The 14,385-nt window shown below is 37.3% G+C and overlaps 1 protein-coding gene and 1 non-coding gene across 12 annotated transcripts in view; one reads left to right on the forward strand and one right to left on the reverse strand.

The window, feature by feature from the left end:
- NUBPL (NUBP iron-sulfur cluster assembly factor, mitochondrial) overlaps nt 1–14,385 on the forward strand; it is a 290,038-nt gene that overhangs the window by 90,931 nt on the left and 184,722 nt on the right. The window contains exon 1 of one of the 11 annotated variants that reach the window (XM_063792826.1): nt 1,833–1,884. The exons of the other annotated variants lie outside the window; for them this stretch is intronic. The gene's annotated coding sequence lies outside the window, so the exon portion shown is untranslated. Of the gene's footprint in view, nt 1–1,832; nt 1,885–14,385 lie in introns of those variants that run through there. 11 annotated transcript variants of the gene reach the window in all.
- On the reverse strand, nt 9,786–9,891 carry LOC112205408 (U6 spliceosomal RNA). Its single transcript, XR_002939375.1, has one exon. It is a non-coding gene; the product is annotated as a U6 spliceosomal RNA (small nuclear RNA).

Genomic DNA, 14,385 nt, shown 5'->3' on the forward strand with positions numbered 1-14,385 from the left:
AACTCAGAGAATTAGAGAGTTGAATGGTGGTTACCAGGGGTTCCAAATGGGAGAATGGGGAGATATTGGCCAAAGGACACAAAGTTTCAGTTAGGTAGGAGAAATAAGTTGAGGAGAGCCATTGTACAGCGTGGGGACTGTAGTTAAAATAATAATGCATTGTGCACTTGAAAATTGCTAAGAGAGTACATTTTAAGTGTTCTCACCACAAAAAATTGACAAGCTTATATTAATAAGCTTGATTGAATCACTCCATAGTATATACATATATGAGAACATTGCTTTGTATACCATAAATATATATAAATTTTGTCAATTAAAAATGATTAAAAAATAAAGTTGCTTTTTCTTTAAATGATGGCATTTATATAAAGTAATAACATTTCTAATATGTGTGCCCTGATTTTAAAGACATCAATATATAAAAACCAAAATTTATAAAACCATCAAGTTTGTGAGTTGCGTTTTTAAATTATGGAGAGGTTTTCCTTTGTACCAAAGACCCTGTGACAAGGCCAAATCCTATAATTTCCTTCATAGCACTAGTTTCGGTTACAAATTTACATTTATCTAGTGATTGTGTATTGGGGGAACTCACCCCCCATATTTTAACATAGGTTCTTTCTATTTTCCCTACGTGTCAGCCGGTCTGAGAAATAAAGAGAAAGAGTACAAAAAGAGGAATTTTACAGCTGGGCCTCTGGGGGTGACATCACGTATCAGTAGGACTGTGATGCCCACCTGAGCCGCAAAACCAGCAGGTTTTTATCAAGGACTTCAAAAGGGAAGGGGGTGTACGAATGGGAAGTAGGTCACAAAGATCACATACTTCAAAGGGCAAAAAGAGAACAAAGATCACATGCTTCTGAGGAAACAGGGCAAGGACAAAAGCAAAGATCACAAGGCAAAGGGCAAAATTAGAATTACTGATGAGGGTCTATGTTCAGTTGTGCACGTCTTGTCTTGATAAACATCTTAAACAACAGAAAACAGGGTTTGAGAGCAGAGAACTGTTCTGACCTTACATTCACCAGGGTGGGGTTTTTCCCCACTCTAGTGAGCCTGAGGGTACTGCAGGAGACCAGGGCGTACTTCGGTCCTTATCTCAACTGCATAAGACAGAAACTCCCAGAGCAGCCGTTTATAGACCTCCCCCGAGGAAGGCAATTCTTTTCCTAGGGTCTTAATATTATATTCCTTGCTAGGAAAAGAATTTAGGGATATCTCTCCTACTTGCACGTCTGTTTATAGGCTCTCTGCAAGAAGAAAAATATGGCTGTATTCTGCCCGACCCCGCAGGCAGTCAGACCTTATGGTTGTCTTCCCTTGTTCCCTGAAAATCGCTGTTATTCTGTTCTTTTTCAAGATGCACTGATCTCGTATTGTTCGAACACACGTTTTACAATCAATTTGTACAATAGTGGTCCTGAGGTGACGTACATCCTCAGCTTATGAAGATAACAGGATTAAGAGATTAAAGTAAGACAGGCATAAGAAATTATAAGAGCATTATTTGGGAACTGATAACTGTCCAGGAAATCTTCACAATTTATATTCAGAGGTTGAAGTAAAGACAGGCATAAGATATTATAAGAGTATTATTAGGGAAGTGATAAATGTCCATGAAATCTTCACAATTTGTGTTCCTCTGCTGCGGCTCCAGCTGGTTCCTCTGTTCAGGGTCCCTGACTTCCTGCAACAATTGTGTGGTTAGTATCTGTCTCTCCTATTGACTTTGTATTTCATGGGGGAAGATATTATGTCTGTTTTTCTTTGCTACTATAGCACTAACACCAAACTTCATACTTGGTACATACAGGTATGTCTCAGAGATGTTGCAGGTCTTGTTCCAGACCACCACAATAAAGCAAGTGTCTCAATAAAGTAAGCCACATGAATTTTTTGGTTTCCCATTGCATATAAAAGTTATGTTTACACTATACTGTAGTCCATGAAGTGTGAAATAGCATTATGTCTAAAAATATGTATGTACCTTAATTAAAAATATTTTATTACTTAAAAATGCTAATGATCGTTAGCCCTCAGTGAATGGTAATCTTTTTGCCTTTGGATGGTGTTGCCTGCATGTGAATTGCTGCTGACTGATCAGGGTGGTAGTTGCTGAATGTTGGGTTGGGTATGGCAATTAACTTTTTTTTTTTTTTTTTTTTTTTGAGTTGGAGTCTCACTCTGTCACCCGGCCTGGAGTGCAGTGGCACGATCTCAGCTCACTGCAAGCTCCGCCTCCTGGGTTCATGCCATTCTCCTGCCTCAGCCTCCAGAGTAGCTGGGACTGCAGGCACCTGCCACCACACCTGGCTAATTTTTTCTATTTTTTAGTAGACATGGGGTTTCACAGTGTTAGCCAGGATGGTCTCAATCTCCTGACCTCATGATCTACCCACCTCGGCCTCCCAAAGTGCTGGGATTACAGGTGTGAGCCACTGTGCCCGGCCCGGCTATGGCAATTTCTTCAGACAAAAATGATGTTTGTCACATTGATTGACTCTTCTTTTCATGAATGATTTGTCTATAGCATGTAATGCTGTTTGATAGCAGTTACCCACAGTAGAACTTCTTTCAAAATTGGAGTCAATTCTCTCAAGCCCTGTCACTGCTTTATCAACTAAGTTTATATAACATTCTAAACTTTTTGTTGTCATTTCAACAAAGTTCACAGCATCTTCACAGAGTAGATTCCATCTCAAGAAAGTACTTTCTTTGCTTATCATGAAAAGCAACTCCTTATCTGTTTGTTTTACCATGAGATTGCAGGAATTAAGTCCCATCTTCAGGCTCCATTTCTAATTCTAGTCTCAGTGTCATCCATGAGGGTTGGAATCAACTTCTTCCTAACTCCTGTTCATTTTGATACTTTGATCCCCTCCAATGAATCATGAATGTTCTTAATGACGTCTAGAATAATGAATCCTTTCCAGGAGATTTTCAATTGACAGATCCGTTAGAGGAATTACTATCTATGGCAGCTTTAGCCTTATGAAGTGTATTTCTGTAATAATAAGACTTGAAAGTCAAAATTACTTCTTGATCCACAGGCTGCAGAATGGATGTTTTGTTAGCAGGCATGAAGACAACATTCATCTGATTGCACATCTCCATCAGAGCTCTTGGGTGTCCAGGTGCATTGTCAATGAGCAGTAATATTTTGAAAGGAATTGGCCGGGCATGGTGGCTCACACCTGTAATCCTAGCACTTTGGGAGGCTGATGCAGGTGGATTGCCTGAGTTCAGGAGTTTGAGACCAGCCTGGGCAACATGGCAAAACCCTGTCTCTACTGAAAATACAAAAATTAGCAAGGCATGGCAGAGAGCATCTGTGGTCTCAGCTACTTTGGGTGCTGAGGCAGGAGGATCACTTGAACCCAGGAGGTTGAGGCTGCAGTGAGCCGAGATGGTACCACTGCACTCTAGCCTGGGTGACAAAAAGGTTTCAACAGTGGGCTTAAAATATTAGTAAGCCATGCTATGCTGTCAGCCAGGCTTTATTTTTCCATTTATAGAGCACAGGCAGAGTAGATTTAGCATAATTTTTGAAAGCCCTTGTATTTTCAAAATGGTCAGTGAATATTGGATTCAACTTAAAGTTACCAGCTGCATTAGCCCCTATTAAGAGAGTAAGCCTATTGTTTGAAGCCAAGCATTAACTTTTTTCCCCTAGCTGTGAAAGTCCTGGTATCTTCTTCCATTTCATCTACATTGAAGATCTGTTGTTTAGCTACTTCCTTCCATTATCTTAGCTAGATCTTCTGGATAACTTGCTACACCTTCTACATCAGCACTTGCTTCTTCACCTTGTACTTTTATGTTATAGAGATGGCTTTTTTTTTCTTAAACCTCATGAACCAATATCCGCTACCTTCCAACTTTTCTTCTGTATCTTCCTCACCTCTCTCAGCTTTAATAGAATTGAAGAGAGTTAGGGCCATATTCTAGATTACATTCTGGGTTAAGAGAATGTTGTGGCTGGTTTGATCTTCTATCCAGACCAATAAAGCTTTCTCTGTCTCAGCGATAAGGCTGTTTTGCTTTCTTTTTATTTATGTGTTCATGGGAGTAGCACTTTTAGTTTCTTACAAGAACTTTTCCTTTGCATTCACAACTTGGCTGTTTGGTTCAAGAGGCCTAGCTCTTGGCCTATCTTGGTTTTTGACACAATTTCCTTACCAAGCATAATCATGTGTATCTTTTCATTTAAAGTGAGAAACATATAACTTTTTATTTCACTTAAACACTTAGAAGCCATGATAGCATTATTAATTGGCCTGATTTCAATATTGTTGTCTGAAGGAATAGGGAGGCCTGAGGAGAGAGAGAGAGAGAGAGAGATAGGGGGATGGGCTGGTCAGTCGAGCAGTCAGAACACACACACAACATATATTGAATAGGTTTGCATCTTATGTGGGTGCAGTTCATGGTGCCCCACAACAATTACAGTAGTAACATCAAATATCACCATGATAGACATACTAATAATAAAAAAGTGTGAAATATTGTCAGAATTGCCAAAATGTGACATATAGAAATGAAGTGAGCACATGCTATTGGAAAAATGGCACCAATAGACTTGCTCAATGTAGGGTTGCACAAACCTTTGATTTGTAAAAAATGCAGTAACTGCAAAGTACAATAAGGCAAAGCAAAATAAAACGAAAGTATGCCTATAGAAGGCACTCAATAAATATGTTGAATGAGTGAGTGAGGAGAAAGAATTGTCTTATGTAGTAAGCCTTTAAAATCAAATTCCTTTTTAAAGAAATGTAATTTTTATGCAGTCTTTTTTAGCGGTACAGCTATTATATAAATTGATAATTGCCTAAATATTAAATGGCACAGAATGAAATCTTTAATGTAGTCACTGTTCTAGAAATACTTCAAATGTAGCCAGTAACCAAAATCACCAGACCCCCAACTTCCAAAGTTTTATTACCTGTGTGGGCAGCCTCCAATTTAATGTGGTATGGCAGTCATTGATGACTGTGCTTTTTATTACTTCTTTACTATGATTTCTTATCTATATACTCTGATATATGGGCCATTCATATAAGCTTTCAAATCTCTAGTGTAACTAAATGGGTCATATAGTAAGGCTTTTATTATCTAAACAATGTTTATTGAAAAGAGTTTGCCTCTAAGTATTTGTAAGTATATTATCTTTCAAAACAAATTCGGTTTATATAAGTCTTATAGCCACAATGTTATAAAGGCCACACCGAAGCCAGTGTCTTGTCTTTGGCTGTACCTCTATTTATTTTCTATTTTTGTCCTTCATTTGGTCTTTTTATGCAGGCAGTCATAATTTGGTCTTTTTAAAATGTTTAATACAGGTTAAAGCCTTAAACAGGTTTTTTCTTGCTTCATAATATACACATGAACAGGCATTTTGGTCACTATAACAAGTGTAATTTTGTGTTTAGCCCTTGTTATAGATATCTTTTTCTTATCTCAGTATGTCATTCATATTTTTCTAACTTGCTGCTCAACACTCTTCTTTTTTACTACTCATGGGTATGTATTGCTAGTGAGTTTTAAATTCCAGCTCTTGAATTCCTTGTACTTGTAGCTTACTGTTGCTACTTAAAAATGCTACTTCAAAAACTTGAGAATTTGCTACTTCAAAAACTTGAGAATTTTAGAAGTCAGAACTAATAGAAGAAAAATAGTCTTATACATCATATGAATTTGATAAGGCTGGAAATGTCCCCTATAAACAGAAAGATTGAGAATAACAGAAATCTACCTAAAAGATATGTCAGAACAAACAAAAAAATTCAACTACTGTTTAAAAGATGATTCATATTAATTACAGAGTAACTTGATATATCAGAACACTGTTAAATCATTCCAGGGAAATTGTCTGGGCATCTTCAAGCAATAGAAAGAAACCTGTTTTCATATTAGCTAACCTTTCAACTGTGTGTTATCTATTAATCTCATGTATGTTGGAGTAACTGTAAACCTCCTGCTTCTTGGATATGTATGTGAAAAGAATATGGCACTTAATGAAGAAACAGGCCTTAACTGAAATACTTAATGTTTCTGTTGCTAGCTTTTTAACTTTGGGCAGGTTAGTTTAATTTTCTGATCTTCGGCTATTCCATATGCAGTATGTCATATAAAGACTTCATTTGCCATATGAAGACAGTTTGCCCAAGGTCACAGATAGTGACTAATTTATGATAATAAATAATATTTCACTGCACTAAAAATGGCTGATGATCAAATATAGGTTATGGAAGTTTTCTTTAATAGCTTTTTTTTTTTTTGAAAGGGAGTCTCACTCTGTCACCCAGGCTGGAGTGCAGTGGCGTGATTTCAGCTCACTGCAGCCTCCACCTTCTGGGTTCAAGTGATTCTCGCACCTCAGCCTCCTGAGTAGCTGGGACTTCAGGCACGCACTACCATGCCGGCTAATCTTTGTATTTTTAGTAGGGACGGGGTTTCGCCATGTTGGCCAGGATGGTCTTAAACTCCTGACCTCAAGTGATCCACCTGCCTCGGCCTCCCAAAGTGCTGGGATTACAGGTGTGCGCCACTGTGCCTCCTTTAATAGCTATTTACTGTGGACTCTTTAGCTGTTTACAGAATTGTTTTGGACATTATATGAACATGTTTATGAGCACTTACTTTACTAATCAAGGGGAATATAGTATTTAGATGGTGAGGCAGGATAAAGGCATAAAAAAAATCATAGAGGATAACATTTATTAAGTGTCAGATGCTAAAGGAGATTAGAAGAGGGAATAGTTATGGAGAGCTGTTTTGGAGGCTGCCATGGAAGAAAGGGATTAGATAAGCAGAGAGAAGGCTGAGGATAACCTTGACTTTCCCCAACTGTAAAATGGAGGTATTACTTGCCCCATAAGGCTGTTGTAAGGATTCAGTGAAATAAAATATCTAAAGTATCTAAAATAAATGTAGTGCTTTGTGACTATGTGATGTAACTGCTACTACTGGTTTTTGTTTTTTGGACTGAATATAAGTGGTTCTTTCTGTCATCTTTAAAATTTTTCTCTCCCAGATGCCTGACAACTTGGAGATGACGTATAGTTTTCATCTTAAATACCAACTGACTACCTGGTACATAATGTTGAAAAGATTCTCAGACTCTACCTGGTTTTAGTAGGGAAGAATGCTATGATCAATTACTGGTGACAAGGCACATATAAAATAGGCTGGAGGCAGGAAATGGTTGTGTATGGGTTGCTGGAGTAACAGTATGTAAACTGTGTTTATTATCTTTACTTTAAGTCCTAGTATGTCTTATTTGTTTCTAGCCTTCCTTTTACTACATCCTGTAAAACTTTCTAATATAAGATGGCAAGTTTTAGAAGTGAGATACCAAGTTTATATCTGTACTCAGTGAATTAGCCCCGGAGTAGAAAAGAATCTGATGTATCACCCCTGCTCCAAAATATCCCTTATGCATTCTTTCCCATTTATATTCTAGTGAGCTAATAGTTTCTATTTAAAAAATACTTAGATTTTCTGAAAAGCTGAAGTTCTCAATGTGATCTACTTGAGCCAGATGATTTTCCTAATGCAGTCTGTCCACATGAGAAAATGAGAGTTTTGATTGTGGAAAGGATGAATTGGAAAAGAGGGGCATTTTTTTAAAACTGAAAAATAGATTGGATTAAAGGAAAGATATGCCTGAATGGCTTTCAGCTTTTAGACGGTAGGATGCCTGAGATGGGCATAGTAGGGTTCCAAGATGGTACAAAAGAGAAAAGTATGCTGAAGATAAATGGAATTTTAATATTAAGAGTAATAGAAGCCATAACATTACAAAAACATGATTTTCTTCATAGTCTTATTTTCTGCTCCTTTCTCAAATTTTCTGCTTCCTCCCTCATTTCCACTTTTAGATACAGCATTATTTTATTGCCTTTTGGTTGTCCAGGTTGATGGCTCAAGTTTTGAGTTTTGACCCATTCCACTTTCTAGTCTTTACTTACCTTCTCTCTTTAAATCCCTCTTCTTTTCTTCTAGGTAAATAGGTAGAGCATTGTAAACCTCTCGTGGTACTAGTATTTTCTGGTGGAACCACTTTGTCTCACACAGCCACCTAAAGTTCTTCTGAGAGAAGAATTATGCATGTGACTCCTTTTCTTGCGTCTGATTTCTCATTAGAAAGGACCTTGGTTTCAGAAAGGAAGGACTAGAGAAGTAGCTGGTGAGAAGTGAAATTGTAAAATTTGTACTGGATGCCCTTTCCTTTCTGAACATTCTTGTATCTTTGCATGTCTTTTCTTCAAGATACGAATACAGGTTTATTTTTTATAAAACTTTAAAAATAAATATTTTTTCTTTTACTTTACCCTGTGTTTGAATATTATTTAAAATTTATAAAATGAGGTTGTATATTCTTGATTATACTCTCTGTCCCCATTTTAAGAAATGGATTTAATGCTTCTAGTTAAATGATTTCAAGTGATAATGTTGTTTTAGACATATATTCCTGAACCATGGTGTTCAGCTACATTTCAAACTCTTTATTTTTGGAGCCAGGGAACAGAGTAGAAAGTACAAAGGTTTCTAAGGCTTATTGCTAATACCAAGTACATGGTGACATCTACTACATAGTTGATTCACGAACAATGGAATTCCTATAAAAAGAAGATCTGATTCTAGATCAGAGTTATCCCTGGAACATGTAAAGATGTCAACTTTAATAGGAAGATGTAAAGCAGCTGTTCTTGTGCCTATTTCCTTTTTACCTAGCTCTTTAGTTTGATGTGGTCACAGTGGCATTTATTCTAGTTTAACAATTAATTTATAATATAAAAGCAGTCCCTAGATTTGTTTGAAACGAACTGGTTACATACAAAAGATTAATTAAATTCACACCTATTAGAAAAGATAGAACTTTGTTGTAATAGAGTGAGAAGGATGCAGCATTGTGGCAACTGAAATAGTTTGACTTACAGTAAGAATCCTTTATGCTTCAGTGCATGAGCTCTCATGAAAATATGAGGAGGTAGGAAATAATGATCTGTATCATGATAAGTTCAGCTAATAATGGCCTCTTCAGAAAGCTGTTATTCACAGGGCAGTGGATTCCAAAGTTTCTTTGTTAACTTTCACTTGTTAGTACATTGTAAGTTTTTCTATTAAGTTTATGTGGAGGAGTTGCTGTACACATTTTTAAAAAATAAAATTCTAAGGCAAAGAAACTTATTTGTACCTGTAATCATGAGTTGTTGCGTAGAGTCTTTCTTAATTAACTAAAAAATATGGCTTCAGACTATGCCAACATTTCATTTCTGGTAATTTTTTGTTTTTCTCTGAGACAGAGTCTCGCACTGTCACCCAGGCTGGAGTGCAGTGGTGTGATCTTGGCTCACGGCAACCTCTGCCTCCTGGGTTCACACCACTCTCCTGCCTCACCTCCCGAGTAGCTGGGACTATAGGCGCTCACGACCACACCCAGCTAATTTTTTGTATTTTTAGTAGAGACGGGGTTTCACCGTGTTGGCCAGGATGGTCTCAATCTCCTGACCTCGTGATCCACCTGCCTTGGCCTCTCAAAGTGCTAGGATTACAGGCGTGAGCCACCGCACCTGGCCCATTTCTGGTAATTTTTATAATTAAAGCAAAATGCTTTTAGGCAATTTTAATTTTGTTTACTGATACATAAGAAAAGATAACTATTTTAGTTGCCTCAATGCTGCATCCTTCTCATTTTATTACAACAAAGTTCTATCTTTTCTAATATCTTTGCTTATGACTTTCTTTTTAATGTATATGCTATACATTTTTATTTCAGTGTGCTTTTTTCTTTGTTAAATTTTCCATATCATCCTTCTGCAGGGGCCATGCTAATCTTCTGTATCATTCCAATTTCAGTTTAGGTGCTGCCAAAGTGAGTACCTGTTAAATTTTAAAGAAACACATTTAACATGGTGATGAATCTGCTCACATTTCTGAGCTTTCAATTTATAATTTATCATGTATTAACTATAGGAATTAAAATATGCATTAAAATTATTAATTTTTTAATATTTATATTTATTTTATTTTATTTTACTTTATTTTATTTTATTATACTTTAAGTTCTGAGATACACGTGCAGAATGTGCAGATTTGTTACATACGTATACAAGTGCCATGGCGGTTTGCTGCATCTGTCAACGTGTCATCTAGGCTTTTAAGCCCCACGTGCATTAGGTTATCTATCCTAATGTTATCCCTTCCCTCTGCCCCCCACCCACCGACAGGCCCCGGTATGTGATGTTTCCCTCCCTGTGTCCATCTGTTCTCATTGTTCAACTACCACTTATGATTGAGAACATGCGGTGTTTGGTGTTTTTGTTCCTGTGTTAGTTTGCTGAGAATGATGGTTTCCAGCTTTATCCATGTCCCTGCAAAGGACATGAACTCATCCTTTTTATGGCTGCATAGTATTCTGTGGTGTATATTCTTTATCCAGTCCATCATTGATGGGCATTTGGGTTGGTTCCAAGTCTTTGCTATTGTAAATAGTGCTGCAATAAATATCCATGTGCATGTGTCTTTATAGTAGAATGATTTATAATCCTTTGGGTATATACCCAGTAATGGGATTGCTGGATCAAATGGTACACCAACAGTGTAAAAACATTTCTATGTCTCCACATCCTCTTCAGCATCTGCTGTTTCCTGACTTTTTAATGATCGCCATTCTAACTCGCATGAGATGCTATCTCCTTGTGGTTTTGATTTGCATTTCTTTAATGACCAGTGATGATGAGCATTTTTTCATATATTTGTTGGCTACATAAATATCTTCTTTTGAGAAGTGTCTGTTCATATCCTTCACCCACTTTTTGATGGGGTTGTTTTTTTCTTGTAAATTTGTTTAAGTTCCTTGTACATTCTGTTTATTAGACCTTTGTCAGATGGATAGATTGCAAAAATTTTCTACCATTCTGTAGGTTGCCTGTTCACTCTGATGATAGTTTTCTTTTGCTGTGTAGAAGCTCTTTAGTTTAATTAGATCCCATTTGTCAATTTTGGCTTTGGTTGCAATTGCTTTTGGTGTTTTAGTCATGAAGTCTTTGCCCATGCCTATGTCCTGAATGGTATTGCCTAGGTTTTTTCTAGGGCTTTTATGGTTTTAGGTCTTATATTTAAGTCTTTAATCCATCTTGAGTTAATTTTTGTATAAAGTGTAGGGAAGGGGTCTAGTTTCAGTTTTATGCATATGGCTAGCCAGTTTTCCCAACACTGTTTATTAAATAGGGAATCCTTTTCCTATTGCTTGTTTGTGTCAGGTTTGTCAAGGCTCAGATGGTCGTAGATGTGTGGTGTTATTTCTCAGGCCTCTGTTCTGTTCCATTGGTCCATATATCTGTTTTGGTACCAGTGTCGTGCTGTTTTGATTACTGTAGCCTTGTAGTATAGTTTGAAGTCAGGTAGCATGATGCCTCCAGCTTTGTTCTTTTTGCTTAGGATTGTCTTGGCTATGCAGGCTCTTTTTTTGTTCCATATGAAATATAAAGTAGTTTTTTCTAATTCTATGAAGAAAGTCAATGGTCGCTTGATGGGAATAGCATTCAATCTATAAATTACTTTGGGCAGTATGGCCATTTTCACAATATTGAATCTGCCTATCCATGAACACAGAATATTTTTCCATTTGTTTGTGTCCTCTCATTTCCTTGAACAGTGGTTTGTAGTTCTCCTTGAAGAGGTCCTTCACGTCCCTTGTAAGTTGTATTCCTAGGTATTTTATGTTCTTTATAGCAATTATGAATGGGAGTTCACTCATGATTTGGCTCTCTGTTTGTCTGTTATTGGTGTATAGGAATGCTTGTGATTTTTGCACATTAATTTTATATCCTGAGACTTTCCTGAAGTTGCTTATCAGCTTAAGGAGTTTTTGGACTCAGACAATGGGGGTTTTTTAAGTAAACAATCATGTCATCTGCAGAGACAATTTGACTTCCTCTCTTCCTATTTGAATACACTTTATTTCTTTCTCTTGCTTGATTGCCGTGGCCAGAACTTCCAATACTATGTTGAGTAGGAGTGGTGAGAGAGGGCATCCTTGTCTTGTGCTGGTTTTCAAAGGGAATGCTTCCAGCTTTTGCCCATTCAGTATGATATTGGCTATAGATTTGTCATAAATCGCTTTTATTATTTTGAGATACGTTCCATCAATACCTAGTTTATTGAGTGATTTTAGCATAAAGGACTGTTGAATTTTGTTGAAGGTCTTTTCTCCATCTATTGAGATAATCATGTGGTTTTTGTCATTGGTTCTGTTTATGTGATGGATTACATTTATTGATTTGTGTATGTTGAACCAGCCTTGCATCCCAGGGATGAAGCCAACTTGATTGTGGTGGATAAGCTTTTCGATGTGCTGCTGGATTTGGTGTGACAGCATTTTATTGAGGATTTTCACATTGATGTTCATCAGGGATATAGGCCTAAAATATCCTCTTTTTTTGTTGTGTCTTTGCCAGGTTTTGGTACCAGGCTGATGCTGGCCTCATAAAATGAATTAGGGAGGAGTCCCTCTTTTCTGTTGTTTGTAATAGTTTCAGAAGGAATGGTAGCAGCTCCTCTTTGTACCTCTGGTAGAGTTTGTCTGTGAATCTGTCTGGTCCTGGGCTTTTTTGGTTGTTAGGCTATTAATTACTGCCTTAATTTCAGAACTTGTTATTGGTCTATTCAAGTATTAGTTTAGTCTTGGGAGGGTGTATGTGTCCGGGAATTTATGCATTTCTTCTAGATTTTCTAGTTGATTTGCTTAGAGGTGTTTATAGTATTCTCTGATGGTAGTCTGTATTTCTGTGGGTTCAGTGGTGATATCCCTTTCATCATTTTTCATTGTGTCTATTTGATTCCTCTCTCTTTTCTTCTTTATTAGTCTGCCTAGTGGTCTACCCATTTTGTTAATCTTTTCAAAAAAACCAGCTCCTGGATTCATTGATTTTTTGAAGGGTTTTTCGTGTCTCTATCTCTTTCAGTTCTTCTCTGATCTTAGTTATTTCTTGTCTTCTGCTAGCTTTTGAATTTTTTTGCTCTTGCTTCTCTAGTTCTTTTAATTGTGATGTTAAGGTGTCTATTTTAGGTCTTTCCAGCTTTCTGATGTGGGCATTTAGTGCTATAAATTTCCCTCTAAACACTGCTTTAGTTGTGTCCTAGAGATTCTGGTATGTTGTATCTTTGAACTCATTGGTTTCAAAGAACTGATTTATTTCTGTCTTAATTTCATTATTTACCCAGTAGTAGTCATTCAGGAGCAGGTTTTTCAGTTTCCACGTAGTTGTGCAGTTTTGATTGAGTTTCTTAATCCTGAGTTCTAACTTGATTGCACCATGGTGTGAGAGAGAGACTGTTTGTTATGATTTCCATTATTTTGCATTTGGCGAGGAGTGTTTTACTGCCAATTATGTGGTCAGTTTTAGAATAAGTGTGATGTGGTGCTAAGAAGAATGTGTATTCTCTTGACTTGGGGTGGAGAGTTCTGTAGATGTCTGTTAGGTCTGTTTGGTCCAGAGCTGAGTTCAAGTCCTGAATCTCTTTGTTAATTTTCTGTCTTGTTGATCTGTCTAATATTGACAGTGGGGTGTTAAAGTCTCCCACTATTACTGTGGGGGAGTCTAAGTCTCTTTGTAGGTCTCTAAGAACTAGCTTTATGAATCCGGGTGCTCCTGTATTGGGTGCATATATATTTAAGATAGTGCTTCTTGTTGCATTGATCCATTTACTATTATGTAATGCTCTTATTTGTCTTTTTTGATCTTTGTTGGTTTAAAGTCTGTTTTATCAGAGACTAGGATTGTACCCCGGTTTTTTTTTTTCTTTCCATTTGCCTGGTAAATATTCCTCCATCCCTTTATTTTGAGCCTATGTATGTCTTTGCATGAGATGGGTCTCCTGAATACAGTACACTGATGGGTCTTGACTCTTTATCCAATTTGCCAGTCTGTGTCTTTTAATTGGGGCATTTAGCCCATTTATATTTAAGATATATATATATATATATATTTATTATTTATTTTATTTTTTTTTTTTTGAGACGGAATCTCCCTTTGTCTCCCAGGCTGGAGTGCAGTGGTGCAATCTCAGCTCACTGCAACCTCCGCCTCCCGGGTTCAAACAATTCTTCTGCCTCAGCCTCCTGAGTAGCTGGGACTGCAGGTATGCACCACCATGCCTGGCTAATTTTTGAATTCTTAGTAGAGACGGGGTTTCACCATATTGGTCAGGCTGGTCTCAAGCTCATGACCTTGTGATCTGCTCGCCTCAGCCTCCCAAAGTGCTGGGATTACAGGTGTGAGCCACCATGCCCGGCCAAGGTTAATATTGTTATGTGTGAATTTGATCATAATGCTAGCTGGTTATTTTTCACATTAGTTGATGCGGTTTCTT

Source organism: Pan troglodytes, chromosome 15 (genome assembly GCF_028858775.2).
Source record: "Pan troglodytes isolate AG18354 chromosome 15, NHGRI_mPanTro3-v2.0_pri, whole genome shotgun sequence".
Taxonomy (NCBI): Eukaryota; Metazoa; Chordata; class Mammalia; order Primates; family Hominidae; genus Pan; species Pan troglodytes.